General features: G+C 36.6%; 1 long non-coding RNA gene across 1 annotated transcript in view; it reads left to right on the top strand.

Moving 5' to 3' along the window:
- Positions 1 to 4,653, top strand: part of LOC148223393 (uncharacterized) — a 54,922-nt gene extending 50,269 nt beyond the window's left edge. The window contains exon 3 of the long non-coding RNA XR_015804665.1: positions 2,104 to 4,653. This is a non-coding gene — a long non-coding RNA (uncharacterized LOC148223393). The remainder of the gene's footprint in view (positions 1 to 2,103) is intronic.
- Positions 4,654 to 16,730: the final 12,077 nt, after the last annotated feature.

Genomic DNA, 16,730 nt, shown 5'->3' with positions numbered 1-16,730 from the left:
TTTCTTTCTGTTGTCAAACATAAATCTCAAATGATGGAGGAGAGATGTTTTCTGTTAAAGTTCTGTTAGCTTTTCTGTATGTTTCTAGATGCAGGGATACTTTAATTTCTTTAGTTTCTGGCATACTATTTTGTTAGACGCCTTGGCAATACACAAAAGACATCTCCAAGTCCTTTGTTGAAACTGGTATATCATTTTGTTACTATAAATTTTCTTGGACTCTGGATCCCACTGAACACAGCCTTCTTATTTGAGGAATATTTTTAATTGTGCAGAGCCATGTTATACTTATGCATGCTGGGAAAGTACCACAGCATTGAGGTGTGGTGCTCCGTGCTGCAGTGCCCATCTGTGAGAGACCTTACAGGGAAAGGCTGGCTGATTCGAACTCACAGGCTGATAGAGGGAGGATTTTCAAAGTTGTTCTGTGCCTTGTGTGAGGGATAAATATGAGATAGCAGGCTGGGTCCAAGATATGTACTTCTAAATCAAAGTGAAATGATGTGCTGGAAATCCCTTAGGTAGCTTTCACTGAGCGATTATGTTGACACAGTGTAAATTAGTGTGTAGCTGTGTTATTTCTGGAAAGGCACTGTGCTGAAACTTCCACTTGCTAATAGGGCTAACAACAACAGGAGCAGTGTATCAAAGTGTGTTTCCAGTTCCAGAGGTAGCTTGGTTAGCAGCTGAAAAGGAGTACAGCCAGGAATGGTAACTACAGAGCAATGGGTTTGGGGAAATATTGGCCTTGAGGTTTTCTTACTAAGAAAAGTGCAATAGAAATAGACCAGTTCCACACTATGAAAAATGTCTTGCACTCACAAATCTCCTTGAATAAGATTTCTGATTGATTTTGAGACATTGCTAAGATCATAACTCATGAGAGTTTATCTCCACTCTATCTTATTAAACATTGCTTATATTTTGTTGGTAACTATGCTTTGTTTGGTTGTGCTAGTGTTTTGTTACCAGTAAGCAGCATGAAAGGAAATTAAAATGGAAAGAGGCATTCCATACCAATATTTTATTTAGACCTAGCTAAAGAGTGTTGCAAACTACTTCTCAAAATCATAAATTACTTAAAGAACTGACAATCTCATGTGATACTCTGCTATCTCTTTTCTGTGGCCTGATTCACTTTCTAATAAAGCTAATGCCAAAATGTCCATTGGCATCGTTGGTGGAAGGAAAATTTTGTTTTTATTTGCACTGATATTAAGAAAGGAAGTTTGAGGAAGATCAAATATGTTCATAGCACAGAAGTTTTACTGTAACAATCCCGTCACTTTTTCTGAAAGTGCTACACACCTTGCAGGAGTTGGTATTAAAGAAGGACCATTGTTTTTAGTCCTGAGAAAAGTAATAGAAACAGACCGGGCAATTTTTACTTTTAAACAAGTGCAGTTTCTAAGAGGGGGAACCAAGGGAACCTTGACATGCCACTCAGAGAAGGGAACTATTTTTCTCAGTGCATAAACTAGCCTTGCACTTCTGCAAAGAGCAGTCACTTTTCAGGAGAATACTTGACTAACTTTAGTGCATACCATGCTATTCTTTTAGCTCAGTGAAGGGTTGAAGAGATTTTCTGGACATCTTAATAAGACTCAGTTCAATGATGTAAGACATTTGCTGAAAGGTACATCAATTCCAGTCCACTTTAGTAGAAGCAAAACTAGATATAGGCTGAGGAGTTAACATAAGTAAAGCAACAGGTCAAAAAATGTAAAAGGAGAGTGTATATTTATATGGGCATATGAAGTGTGTATTTTATAATATCATTTTATTCTGTCTTATATGTGGACTTCTGATAAAGAGTGTGGTGCCTGGGGACATGCTTCAGGACAAGGTCAGACACAGAAAGCCACTCTTGCACCCAGGCACTTACTCTCTCATTAGATTTTTGTTCCTGAGATGTCTGACTAAACATATAACTATTAGATGTAAAATTATATTAACCTGCTGTTCACTCTCCTATGTGCTGAGGTTCAGTGCTATTGCTTTATTCTTTTCTCACATTAAAAAGCTACAAGTGTGGTGTGATAACAGACATATTCCTAAAAATTCTTTTCCTGATAAAGCACTGCTGTTCTTACTTTCATACAGTTCAGCGAACAACTGGAGAAAGAACAAGAACTGAGCAATTTTCCCAGGAAGAGAGATACCTGTGAAGCTATGTTTTTGTTAAAACACTGAAAGAGTCTGTGGAAAGATTTGAGAATTCCAGTTCAGCCAGGGAAAACATTTTTTAGACATGTCTTCACGCCGTGAGTATAGCTTGCCAGTCACTCTCAGTTGGATGATGAAGATGATTGTTTTTCTTAAAGCCAGAGACTTATTTGATCTTTTTTAGAAGGAGCTCTCCTGTAATGTTAAACAGAGATGACAAGACTCGATCCTCTGAAAGATGAGGTGCCAGAGAAAGCTCTCTGTGGGGGACAAAACACCAACAGATTTCAGGAACCAAAAGTCTCTAACCCAGCCAGACTTCTTTTGGAGGAAAAAGGTCTCTCCTAGAATGTTTTTGGAGAGATCTGTGTCCTCTGCCTGCCAGAACATGGAATTGCATAGCTAACATTGTTTTTCAGAGACTGAGAAAGCTTTGGTTAGAATTTGGAAAATACTTTGGTTTTGTTTCTGTTACATCAAGCACAATTTACCCCAGGGCTGTGATACCTGGTGAAAAATGCTTTATGCAGAAAGATGATGGGGGATATTAAGGATATCTCTTTTCTTCCTCCTGTGTATGTAACTAGTAGGACACTAAAGTCTTTGTAGTTATGTTACTGCAACAAAATGAAAAAAGAAACATCTTCCCCAGAAGATACTAGTGACTGATGTGGGTAAAAATTTGAAATGGGAAGTCAAAAGTATCCCTGTAAAACAATCAAAACTTCCACAGATGAGAAAAGTTTAAGGCAAGAAAGCTGAAACCACTGTCAAAGCAGCAATCGCAATTGGGTGGTGTCTGTAAAGATCTGCTCTCTGGCACCAAGGGAGGAGGAAGTTTATCAGTCACTTCAGTGGGAAGGACATTGGCTCGCAGATGTGATCACTGCACCCTGTACTTGTCACTGATCCCTGCAATTCTCCTCAGCTGATCTGCTGCTGCATTTTGTGCTTGACTTATGTTTTTCATATGAACCATGGTTTTACAGAATAGATCGCTTTTCTTGCAAGATCGCTTTTGCAAAAAATGACTGTAACCTTCTCTGTTGGTTAAATTTTATCTCTAGGCAGTGATGAAATATCCATAATTGTTGTGGGGTTTTTGTTTGCTTTTTAAATTTTTTTAATTACCAGTGGAAATCTGAAACTCCTTCCTCTTAATTTTATCTGGACATTACCTGTATACTTGCACCAATCCTCTTGTATATTATGATTAAGTGGTGAGTCCAGTTATTCCTGTTTAAAAGAAATGAAATTTGGGGTCACACTGAATTTGTATTTCAAATCTTCTGGAGATCATGTATGACATTGGTTGTCTTACTATATTGTGGGCTTGATTTCAGGGGGAAAGCATCTTCAAGGAGAGTCTGCATATATATATATATATGTATGTCTGTATGTATATCTGGATGGACATTTGTCTCACTTTTTAAATTACAGCTGCAGAAGACCTAAGTGCTCTAAGTGCTCTAAGTTTAGTTACATGTCATTCCAGATAATAATAACCATTTAGAGATGTGGTATAATCAAGCAACTTAAATTAAGAGTCAATCCATTAGAATCAATGATTATGTTCAATAATAAAGATTTCAGCATCCTATTAATTATCCTCCCAGGTCTCAACAACATAATATATAAAACTCTTTCTGCTTCCTTTAGTGTATCCTTCATGTTTATGTATTTAAATGAATCATCAAAGTACTGTATTCTGAATTAATATATGTAAATAATGTCACTTGAATGCATATTTAATGACAAAATATGAGATTGTTTCTCAAAATCAGCCCATTGCACTGATTTTTATTGCAATGACTAATAGATAAGTAATCCATTTAATAGGATGCATAACACTAATGAAACTACTGTGGAAGTGTTTTCCCCTTGTGTTGATATAGCATCTCACATAACTGAGTCTATTTTGTAGGTGTTATAGTCATGCAGTTAGCAAATATGTGGCATACAAATGTTTTGAATTAACTTTATGTAAATTCGATATAACTGCTCATTGTTACAGCTTTTAGGAGATCTCATGATAACTTACTATTACCAATAAAAGTCAGCAATTATGACTTTTTGAAAATTACGCTTAAGTCTGTGCTGTTAAAGCTGTCATAAAAATTCAAAGTGAAATTTCAACGTTCTGTGCTTTGAAGCACACTAGACCTCTCACTAGTGTTAAACCAGCATTTTTTTAAAAAGCAAGCATTTGATCTTGGGGGATAAATCTCAAAAAAAATTTGGCTGTTTCAAAGTTAACTCTATTACTAATCCTGTACTCATATATATATATAATGGAAGACTAGAGATAAGATCAAATTAAATAAAATTAAAAGAGTTTCTGTATGTATAGACTGCATATATATATATATATACTCCTTTGTTTTGATTTAATTTCTGAGGAAAAAATTACAGGAAAAAGCTCTTGCAAATTCCACATAAGTCAAAGGATTTGCGCAGACAACAAGCTGCTTAAATAAGTTCTGTGATTTAAAGGAAGAAAGAATAAATAAACAAAATAAATATACTAATGTAGCCTGATGTCTTCCTTAGTTTTATTTTTAAAACTTTCTTTTTTTTACTTCATTTGAAAATAAAAAATTGGAAGTGAATTGTTTAGAACACTAACAGCCACCTAATACCCATATATGGAGCAAGAGGACAATTATAAACTTATTGGGTTGCCCTGAATATATGACCCATATTAGCTCAAGTGACAAAGCTGTACCATTGTCTTAATTTATTTACTTGACAGCAAGAGTAGAGCTCTTCTGGTGATCATGTTCTGCAGAGCCATATGAAAATTGGTCTCCCTTTTCAGAGAACTTCTCATGAGACCCAAGTAAATTGATACCAGAAGTGTGTGGACAGGGCAAAGGAAGATAATAAGTCATGCACATTACTTAAAAGGAGCAGGTCTGCTGATAAAGAGAAGTTTTGTGGGGGAAAAAACTTAACTAGACTTCAACAATTTCAGAATTTCCTGTGAGCACACAGTGCTATAGAGACATAATCACATATGTTCATGTGCATGTGTTTTGCCATTGAGAAGGCATGTAGAAAATGAAGCACAGTTATTTTTGCTTCTTTAATAATGTTTTCATGTGGGAAAAGTTATAACAGTACTACCTCTGCTATAAGGCAGTCAGTGAAATGCACTGTGTGTCATCAGATTCTGAATCAAACTTTCTTATTTTGTGAGAGGTACACAAACATCTGTGCAATTTAGACATTTTAAAATGCCAACGGCTGACTGGGGCTTTAAATTTTCATATAATGTTACTATAAACAAAATGTAATATTAAATAACAGATATATTCTGCACTGATATATGTTCTGTGCAGCCTTGCTGCAGTTAATATGCCCAATTCATTTCTGGTGTCATTCCAATAGAGCTAGAATGCTAATGTCAGTGTATCTACCCTGGGGATGAACTAAATCCAGTAAGATTACATTAAATACATAAGATTACTGAAATAAATACTCACTTGTGCATTACATTGTAATTTAAAAAAATTAAATCAGGATTCTGCAGTTTTTTTCCTTACAAGAACAGCCAAAGATGTCTATCAGTTGAGTGAGAGCAGCAGTGTGGACCCCAATCTTAGGAAAAATAATAGGTTTGTGTTGTGCCCCAGATTCAGAAAAGTTATAGCAGTCTATACTTGACAGAGGAGTGAAAAAAACATTACATGGTCCCATTGGCTCCAACAAGACCAAGATTTGACTCTGAAGACACTAATAAATAATAATCATATGGGTGTTGCATGCCCATATCTTCAAAATACTTGAGAAAAATAAATGAAGACAAATTGCTATTGGCCATTTAAAGGAGAGATGATACCATTCTAGATCTTTGTGCCACACTGTGTGGACTTCATAAATTTGTGTTTAGAATCATAGAAAAGCTTGGCTTGGAAGGTACCACTAAAGGACATCTAGTACAACCCCCCTGAGATAAGTTTTACCAAAACAGGCTGCTCAGAAGCTCTGTTCAACTTGTCTTGGGACGCTCCCAGGACATCTCTCTGGGAAACCTGTGCCAGTGTTTTAACACCCTCTTTGCAAAATTTTTCCTTCCTATATCTGGTTTGAGTCTACACTCCTTTAGTATGAAACCACTGACCTTGCTAAAAAATGTATCCCCATCTTACTTATAATCTCTCCTTAGGTACTGGAAGATCCTCTAAGGTCTTCCTGGAGCCTTCACTTCTCCAGACTGGTCAAGCTCAACACTCTCATTGTGTCTTCACTGGAGAGGTACTCCAGCCTTTGGATGATTGTGATTTCTGGTGATACTGCTGCATTAACCCTTTCTGCTGAGGAGTTTAGTCTGTTTAGATTCAGAGTCTGTTACTAGCTTTAAAACCCACTTCATTCTCTTTGTTTTCTTATAGCTAGATATTAAACAAACCATTGACACAGTATACAATCCAGCATGTTGCAGTAATTCCAAAGGAAAATCCTTTCTTGTAGTGTGACAAACTTTCCTCATTTTGGTGTCTGGCCGTAAACGAAACCAACCAGATGGTCCTCACTGATCTGTATTTTGTGTGAGACATCTCAGTGCTTTTATGTCAGGGCACAAATTTGTTTCATCTAACATTGGAGAAAAGCAGCTCTTTTGTGTGTTTATTTGATGTTTGAGGTTCAGATGGCTGGCAGCATGCACAGTCCAAGAATGGCAGTCCTCCAGGTTTAATATGATTCTGGGGATGACTAGTAGAGGGAGTTGAGATGAACGGAGGAGGAAACATGAAAGTTGTGTTGTGATATTCTGTTGAAATGTTATTTTCATCCAGAGCCTTGCCAGAGTTAGGAAAGAAAATAAATGATCTGTCAACTGTTTTGTCAAGATCCCAAGCTAGGAAAACTGGAAAAGGTTGTATGCCTTGTGACCAAGTGTTCTCCAGCATGGCCATTCCTGGAAAAATAGAGTGGACTTGAAAGACTTTCAGAGGAGTGTTGTGCAGATTTGTTTTGTCAAAAACATTACACATTAAGGCCTCTAAAGCATCCACATAGGTCTATTAACTGTTAATTCAGACACATAAGACACATTGTCAACAGAATTAAGCTTATATCCTAGGAAGAACTAACTAAAGAAATAATAAATAGTTAAGATTAATATAACTTTTAAACCACAGGTTTCCAGGTTTATAAAAGAGGTTGGTTGCCATTATCCTTATTTTACAAATGAGGAAACTGAGTTATTGGGAAGTATTGCTCTTCCAAACAACGTATTTGAAATAGAACATAAATAATTAAATTCATATGACTTGGTTTAACAATATCATCTGTATTAAGATCAGAAAACAGATTTCTGTCTGTAGTTAGCAACAGATTTTTTAAAAATAATGTTTCTTTATGTGACTAACAGCTTCATCCCAAACTCAATTAATTCTAACACAGTCAGCTACTAGTCAGAACATCTATCACAGAATATCATGAACGGAAAAGAAACCACAAGAACCATTCAACTCCTGGCCTTGCACAGGAACACCCCAATAACCACAAGAAGTGACAACTGTAACTGTTTGCATTGTTCACCTGTAATTACTGCAAATTCTGTCAGTACAAAAATACATGTAGGTCACTGAATCACACAAAACTCCTGTGGTAGATCTCTTCATAGTAAGATGAACTGGCTTATTTTGGTAGACAAGAATAAAACATAAACATTTGGCTTTAAAACTGATTTTTGAAACCAATAGGTGTTTTCCCTACTACCCTTTTCATATTTGGAGAATGGCTAACTGATTGCAAATAGCACTTGAGAAAGTGTGTTAATGAAACTCGTGCTCATGTCTCTCAGCAAGAACAGGAAGCAGAACGGCTTTGTGTGGGCCAGGCTGGGCTAATGAAGGTAAGAGATGAGCCTGAGCAGAACAGAAGACTCCTGAAACCTCTCATGACATGAACTTTCTTCCCCACTCATGTTTAAATGAAAAAATGAAACAAATTCTTGTGTCTTCATTAGGATTCCAACTGATGTATTTTTCCTGCCAAGATGATGCCTCCTTTAATTACATCTTTGTTGCATATTTGTGCCAGATTTCTACTTTTTATGCTCAAAATAGACTATTGTCCTGCTGCTCAGCTGTTCCTTTAGTAGGTAAATGTTCTAAGTTAAGAATTAATAGGAAACAACTTCTGATATTTTAATATTTTCCCACACAACTTGAGTTTCTGCTTTTGTGCTGCATTCTTCACAAATATCAGTTAATGTCTGCACATTTAATCAATTACCTGTATCATTTATGCATGCAAGTGGAATTTGCTACTTAATTCCCTGTTTATTGCAGAGATACTTGAGAAGATTCAAGGCAAATAGCTTGAGTTCAGCATAGAGTTCTTCCAATTCTGATCTGGATCCTCATGAAGAAGAAAGGAAGGATGCCTTTATTCCTTTCTTAGTAGTAGATCAAAGTCAGATTTTTCATGTGTTTGTTGGCATACAAAGTTCACAGCTAAGTGTTGTTGAGTTCCAGTCAGTGAATTATCAAGCCTAACTGAGAAGGCAGAAAATGGGGATGGATGGTATTTTTTTAACAATTCAAATTGTTTTTGCCTTGCCTTGAGTCGCTTTCATCTGTCTAGCCAGTAGGATGCTGAGACACAGACTGAGGCTGTGCCTCCTGCTGCACTGCATCAACTGGAGATCCATGCAGTAGTGTGGCTTTACTGCAATGCATCAGCGAGAGCAAAGACCCTGCCAGGATTCTGTTATTCATGTCAGGGTAGTAAGGGAGTTACATTTGGGAAATGATCTCTTTTCACTGCCTAGAGACTTTAGGAGCATTACCGGGTTTTAGGGTTAATGCCAATGTTAGGAATAAGCCCCAGAGTCCGTAGAGAGGAAGACTGTGAGCTGTGAACTATTCATGACTACAGTCTGTGCAAGGATATTCCTGAAGGATGGTACTTTTGTATTTTGCATTCCGCAATGGGAAGGTGAGAAAAATTTCAATGATTTTAATTTCTAGGGGAAACGCGATAAATGACACACAAAGGTTTAGATCCTCTAATAAAGGGTAAAAATGAAGTTATGAGAATGTGTTGCAGGAGAGTAGAAGACATTTTTACAGGAGGGATGGAGAGATTTTCACCTAATAAAAGAAATCCCTTCTAGTTTTCACACTCCCTGAGCGTTCTCCAAATTTGCATTGGCATTTCTTTCACAGGCACTAATGTGCCGGTTGAGAGAATATTCTTGGTAATGAATGACATTGAACTGATGACAAAGCAGAAAGTGAGTACTGAAAAGGAAGAAAATAAAAAGGCTAGCACAGTTGTTAAGATGAAACACCTGCTGTGAGTGCCATGAAAGGCTGCTGGGGAGCAGGCAGTTCTGAACAAATAATTTCTGAGGAAAGATAAAATATCCTTGTCTGCTGACAAGGCCACCTTTCCTTCCTCTCCTCAGTCTCTTTCTTATGGATTACTGTTATCATGTCCGTGTTTTTTTGGCACATTATTAACAGCTTGTAATACAGAGGTTTCACATAAATAGGTTTTGTTTCAGATTGATACCTAACTAAGATTTCTTATTTTTTGTGTCTCATTGGTTTTCAAGCTAACATATTGTGCATGAACACATCATATAAAATTCCAACAAGCCATTTTGTAAATCTCTAAGATGTGTTAAGAGTCTAACCAGTTTCAAGAGATTACTCCAAAGGTCATGCTGCACTGTCTCACTAGTATCACAAAATGACTTTTCCTAGAAAGAAAAAAAAAAGTCATTTCTAAAACTTGTCTTTAGCAATCCATTGTATCTCAGGTTATAATCTCCCCCTTTTACAAGAAATAGGATTCTTTCCTTTCCAAATGCAAAGAAATTTTGACAAAAGGCATTCTCTGAAACCCATCCCCATAAAACTTATCCTTGGCTGGCACTTTAAACTCAGATCTACTGGCATGGCCTTTCCTAAGTGGGTGTGATGATACCAGCCTAATGGATGGGCCTATGGAGAGCAACCATCTACCTCAATATTGAGCATTTCTAACAGAGTTCCACTAAGGAAGGTTTGGACTGCAGTCTGCTCAGAGAAACATTGGCAAAGATCAAGGAAATATGCAATCTCTGGTACTCTGGTTATCAGCAGAGTTATTTGGCTTCTGGTATAGTGTGGAGCATCTTTGGCTCTCACCAGTGATAACTAGTATTTTGCTTACAAATGAAAGAGTGAGAAGGAACATTTGGTCTGCTCTGTTGTTGATTTGAAGATCATGACCATGGAATTTGGCCTAAGGGCCACTGGAGGTTTACTGGAGTGACTTCATATTGCTCTGAGCCATTGTTTTTCCTAAGGACTTGAACTCTGTCAGGATCTCAGAACACTTTACCTAGGAGTGCTGCTCTCCCTTCAGTAAGTTTACTAGCCAGACTGAATTGCTGTTTAGTCATAACCAGGGCAACAGTAGATACTACCTAGGCAGAATATTTGGTAACTTTTTTACTTATTTTCCCCAGTATATTTAAGTGCTGTGGGAAATATTTTATTAGTAACAATGACATGTAGATTCATATTTTTGAAAGAACTGAAAGAGAATCATTCCCAAACCATTGTGACTGTTCTATGGAGCTAACAATAAGAAATGCAGCTTTAATATGGAAGCAAAGGCCTTACACTATAACAACAGGTAGTCTCCCTCAGGGAATCTGTATTAGGACCAGTGCTATTTAATATCTTCTTTAGTGACATAGGCAGTGAGATTGACTGCTCCATCAGAAAACTTGCAGAGAAAACCAAGCTGAAGGGTGTGATGGACATGTCTGAGGAACAGGATGCCATCCAAAAGGACCTGGACAAGAATTGGTCCCATGAGGTTCAACAATGCCAAGTGCAAAATCCTGTACCTATGTCACCTGTCAATTCCTGCTGGGAGATGAGTAGATAGAGAAGACAAGTGGAGAAGGACTTGGAAATACTGGTGCATTAAACACTGGACATGAAATGACAATGTGTGCTGGCACAACCATGTCCTGGGCTGCATCAAAAGAAGAGTGGCTAACTCGTGGAGGGGGGGGATTCTGCCCTTCTCCTCCACTCTGGTGACACCCCATCTCCAGTGCTGCACCCAGTTCTGGGGCCCTCTCAGTACAAGAAAGATGTGGACCTTTTGGAGTGGGTCCAGAGAAGGGCCATGAAGATGATTCGAGGGCTGAAGCACTTCTATGAAGACAGGCTGAGAGAGCTGGGTTTGTTCAGCCTGGACAAGAGAAGGCTCCAGGGAGACCTTGTTGTGGCTGTTCAGTACTTATAGGAGTCTTATAAGACACGTGGGGACAGGCTTTTCACTGCAGCCTATTGCAGCAGGACAAGGGGTGATAGTTTTTAACTAAAAGAGGGTGGATTCAAATTAGATATGAGGAAGATGGGGATATTTTACAACAAAGGTGGTGAAATACTGACACAGGTTTCCCAGAAATGTGGTAGATGCCCCATCCCTGGAAACATTCTGAGCTCTGAGCAACCTGTTCTAGTTGAAGATGTATCTGATCATTGTAGGGGGATTGGATGAGGTGACCTTTAGAGATTCCTTTCAACCCCAAGCATTCTGTAACTTGATAAAATACCTCTCACGTAAGTAGATCTGGGGATTTTAATAGATCTATCAATAGATCTATCTATTAAAATATATGAATTGATGCCATAAATAATGGCTTACAGTGCTGAACTATTGTAAATTTTTCAAGAAAGAGAATCTGTGTTTTGTTTCAAGAATTCTTTTAATATTAGAAGTCCTATACAACATTCTTGACAGAATTTTGTAAAAAAGTGGCTTCACATTCATTGCAGGTTTAATTCCAACAAAGTTGCATTATGGATTAATTTATTCTAAAAAATATTTTCAGGACATTCAAAGTTGACCTATTTTGACTAGATAATTTCAGAGTTATCATTATTTAATTCCTCTCATTCTTAGCTCCTGAGCTGGAAAATATTTGTATCCTTGTATTGTCCTTATTTGTAAGATGGTTTCTCTGTGCTTTCTTGTCCACTACAATTCACTGAATATTTCATTTTATGAAAATTTTGGTTTTCTCTTGCCTCAACTGTGCTATTTTAACCTGCCACCTGAGGTCATTTCAATTACATCTGACAAATGAGTTGCAGTAACCAAATGAGTGGCATTCTTTTTATAAGTAATTACAATGCAAATTTTGAATATTATACCCAGTTTTCTGGAAATGGACAGACCTTTCTCTTGTCTTGAAATACTTATTGCAGGAAAGATACAAATGACTGTATAGAAACTAAAAGTAAATTAATGATGGAAAATTGCAGTTGAAGAGCACGTTTGTTCTATGCAGTACTGAGCTTTAGAAGTGACTATACATGTTTTCAGTAGCCCAAAAAGACAAAACAAATCTTTCAAAAAGACTTTATAATCTAACAAAAAGAGAAATCTTGATTTGGATCAGATGCAAACAACCACCCACTTGCACAAATAAGAATTCATTTATCCTTACTAAAACCCTCTTGTGTTCAAGAAAGAGACCTAGAGGAATAAATTTTCCTTCCTCTATTTAGGTCTGTATAAAAAAACCGGTCTTTGCATGTTTAAACCTTGGCAAACTGGGAATATGGGTGTGATCCTCGAGTTTGTTATTTGATATTTGTCCTAAATTTCACTGATGAAGACAAACAAAAACTAATTTCTGAGAGAAAAATAAATCTTGCACACTTCAGAATAATTCCAATGGCCAATACCTTCCTCCACCTCCAAAGCCACAGATATGTTTTACCCGACTTTGTAGGAAGATTGGAGAAAGAAGTTATCTGTAGAATTGTGCGAATTTCTGTATTATCATGATGACAATCCAGAGAAATAAGCTTCACCCAGTACAGTATTTAGAAATGTAGCACTTTAAAACTATATCTTTTGCAATACACTTACTAAAAATTATTGTATCTAGTAGATTAAAAATTGCAGTCAAAGATAATAAGGTCACAAAGGTCATAAGGTGAGCTGGAATGAGATTGTAGGGTTTTTCAGTCCTGGGAAATCACTTAATCACTGAATCGTTGTTTTTTAACACTGTTAGCTTCCACAAAAGTGTATGGTTTAGTGTCAGTCTGGCATATTAGTACTTAAAACATTTATCATGATCCTAAATAGTAAAAAGCTTACTGAAATGAATCTGCTAATGAATAGGATTGTACAATCAAACTAAGTACTGTAAAGCAAGTTTTTATCTGCTTTTATGCAATCAGGACAACAGCTCTTCTGTAGCCCTAGGTAGGATTCTAAAATCCATAATTCATTTAGTCCAAAAAACACCCTGCCTTTTTCTCCTGTGGGATCTCAATGCAAGTGGTTACTTCACCAGCATAGCATGAGATCTTCAACAGCACCACTGTAACCTCGCTCAAAGCAAACTTGAAAGGTTGCTATAACATGCAGTTTTATCATGTCATAAATGGTGTATGACAACAGAAAATGATCCTTAATATCAGGATAACTCAGAAGCCTGTCTGACTAAATTGACTACAGAAAAAGAGGTAACCTCCTCATGTGGGTGTCTGCATGTGAATAGCCTTCCAAAGTGCCCAAAGTACTTTTGTAAAACTGAACGGAATATGTAAACACTCCCACTTTGTTAGTGTTGATAAATTACTTGGAACATTTACTCTGAGGAATTTCAGACTTTTAATGTTAATCGGTATAAAATCAAAGATGTCACCTTTTAATAACCAAATTCACCAATCAAAACCTGAATAAAATTTCAGGTGTAGGAGTACACCAACACAGTTACAGTGAAATCTTATTTTGAAGTCTCAATTTAGATTTGTACTTTCCCTCTACAGGACTATTCTTGACTTATAAAGCAGCAAGTAGATAAAAAAATTGAGCAGTATAATTCTTTATAATTTCAGTATTGTGAAACTATTCAAATATTGGAAAGATGAAAAATATCACATGTACGGGATGTAATTTCAACAGAAAACATAATAAAAAGTTTAATAAATGATTTGTGAGTGCTTTTGTTAAAACGGAACTTCCTAAGAATATGTTGGTTTTGCTTTATCACTCCCATTCTTAGTTATGGATAATGTTGCTGAAAGAATTAATTTTCCTAATATATACTTGTTCACACAGGTAATTACTAAAATATTGGTTTTGCATTTACATTTCTGTTTCCTAGCAGGAGGGCAACTGTAAAACATTTTCCTTCATACCAGCTATTACAAGATAAATTCAGAACTAAATAAAATACCAAGTTCAGGAAATTAGTTTAAAGCTTATGTTTATTTTTCAGTAGCACACAATTTTCTTCTTAAAAATATTGAATAAAAAGTTAATGTATTAATTAGAATAGCATATGATCTTCTAATTTCCAGTTGAACAACTTTGTCTTTCACAGTTTGGGTTGTATCAGTTGATCACAATTTGCTTATGCCACTGTTTTAACCTATCTTGCCAAGGCCTGTGACAACGTTTTGCTCTTTAGAGCTTTTAATGTTCAGCTCACAGCTCCTGGGTGACATCCAAAACCATAAAATGACAGTTGTTTTCCAAGTTACAAATACAGCTTTGAATACATTAATGACTCTGCTGTTTCTTCTGTGACTTCAGCTGCCGTATCACAGAAAGAAGCAGGAGTTCCTTTGCTCCTCAAGAATGTAATACACCACGGCTCATTTGAAGCAGCATCTCCACAAAGTAAACCTTTATAGCAGAGCTAAGTGTAGCATCCACGAGTGGTATCTGGCAGTTTGTGATACAGAGCAAGTAAGGTTGGATGGAGATTGTTATTCCCCAGAGCATTTTATGCAAAGGAGATTAGACTATGCAAGAATGATTTAAATTACCACAGGTTTAATGCTGGAGAAGCCTGACTTTAAATACTGTATGTCTGCAGCCAAGTTAAAATGCATAACATTCTTTTAATCTCTTCCTCTTGATAAAAGAAGAAGAAATCAGCAACGAAAATAATTTTACATGTGGTTAAACAGTACACAGCACTGCTGTACAGGACACCCTGTGAAAGTGCAAGGAACTCTAGTTTCTGGAGACCAATAATAGAGCATTTCTGTAAGCCTCTTGATCAGGTCTCTGAGTTGGTTCATCTTTCCTTCACTTATGAAACTCTCTTAGCAGGCCCCACAAGTTTTTCTCACTTTTGTTCATCACATTCAGTTCCCTATTGCACAGTAAGGAGGAGAGTGAGTGGTTGTGCTGAGTTATAGTACTTACCCTCTTTCAGTTTCAGTTTAAACAAATCCCCAAAATTATTGCCTGAAAAAACAGCAGTAGCTTTCTGAAAATAATTGCATGATTTTGTGGATATCTGCAGAGCACTGCTTTTACACTGTCCAGGAAGTTTTCTCTGTTGCATGACTCCCATGAAGTCTGTGCAATAGTATGCAGGTGGTCTGGAAAAAGTGAGACTCCAAAGTGTAACACTGCTGTTTATATAGAGATATAAAACTTTTCCCTCTAAAAGGAAAACATGAGTTAAAAGGGAAAGTCAAATGCAAACTAGTAGAAAACTAATCCTTGCTCTGCCTGTTAAAATAAATTTAGCAAGGGGTCATTGGTATAAGTATTGTTAACCAAGAAAACTACTTAAGCATTCTGTTTCCACAAAGAACTCCAAACCCCCACAAAAACAAAGAAACAAACCTGACACTCCCCAAGCAAAACAAATGGAAAAAAGACCTAAAAGTTCCAGAATTGAGTTACCTCATAATTTTTTGTCTTCATACCTCATAACCTGAGGGAAACAGAATTAGAGAAAGATTATCACTTGGTAAAACAAACATATAAAGAAACCAAGAATCAGTCAGCTTTTTCTCCAGGTTCACAGTTCATTTGAAGAACCACCTTTTCTGTAGCACAATACTCAAGAAAAAGCTTTTGATATTTACCCGAACACTGCACAGAGCCCTTTTAATATGTGCAGTAACTTAATGATTGTGCTCCATTTTGAATTAGTATGGTTTTTCCTGAAACAGAAAACAAAATCTATGAAAATGGCCGTTTCCTCCAGAGGAATAAATGCAGGACTGAAGCAAGGATTTCAGCTTTACAATAAGAATATAATCTGAATATTTTTTTTGTGGGATGTAGTGAGAAATTATATGACAGAGTGGATCATCTGCATTTACTAGAAATAGACAGCCATTTCTCCAAAATAGTGTCTTCACTTAAGTAATTCTTAGTGGAAAGAAGAATGGAAACTATTACTGTTTCAGAGGCAAGTTATGCTTTTCCAGAGTATATTTCAGTAGAATTGTTTGGTTGGGCAGTATAATCTTATGAGTTTTTTAAATAATGTAGTTGGAATTTTGTTCAACATCTCTATTTTATTATAGTATTGATGGGACACTCTGCATAATTACTAACTGTTTTCACAAAGAGAGGAAGTTTGATGGCTTACTGTTAGAATAATTGCAAAGCATGGCTCTAATCATTAGTTTTTTGTCATCTGTATGGAAATTGTACTTCATTCACCTACAGTGTGGTGTCTGACACAGGCAATGGTACAGTATATTAACAGCTCATGGAAACTGATTATTTACAGCATCTGAGTGAACTGTGCAAGTCACTCA

This window comes from Sturnus vulgaris, chromosome 6 (assembly GCF_052056855.1).
Source record: "Sturnus vulgaris isolate bStuVul1 chromosome 6, bStuVul1.hap1, whole genome shotgun sequence".
Lineage (NCBI taxonomy): Eukaryota > Metazoa > Chordata > Aves > Passeriformes > Sturnidae > Sturnus > Sturnus vulgaris.
This window is presented reverse-complemented; position numbering and strand designations above follow the sequence as displayed.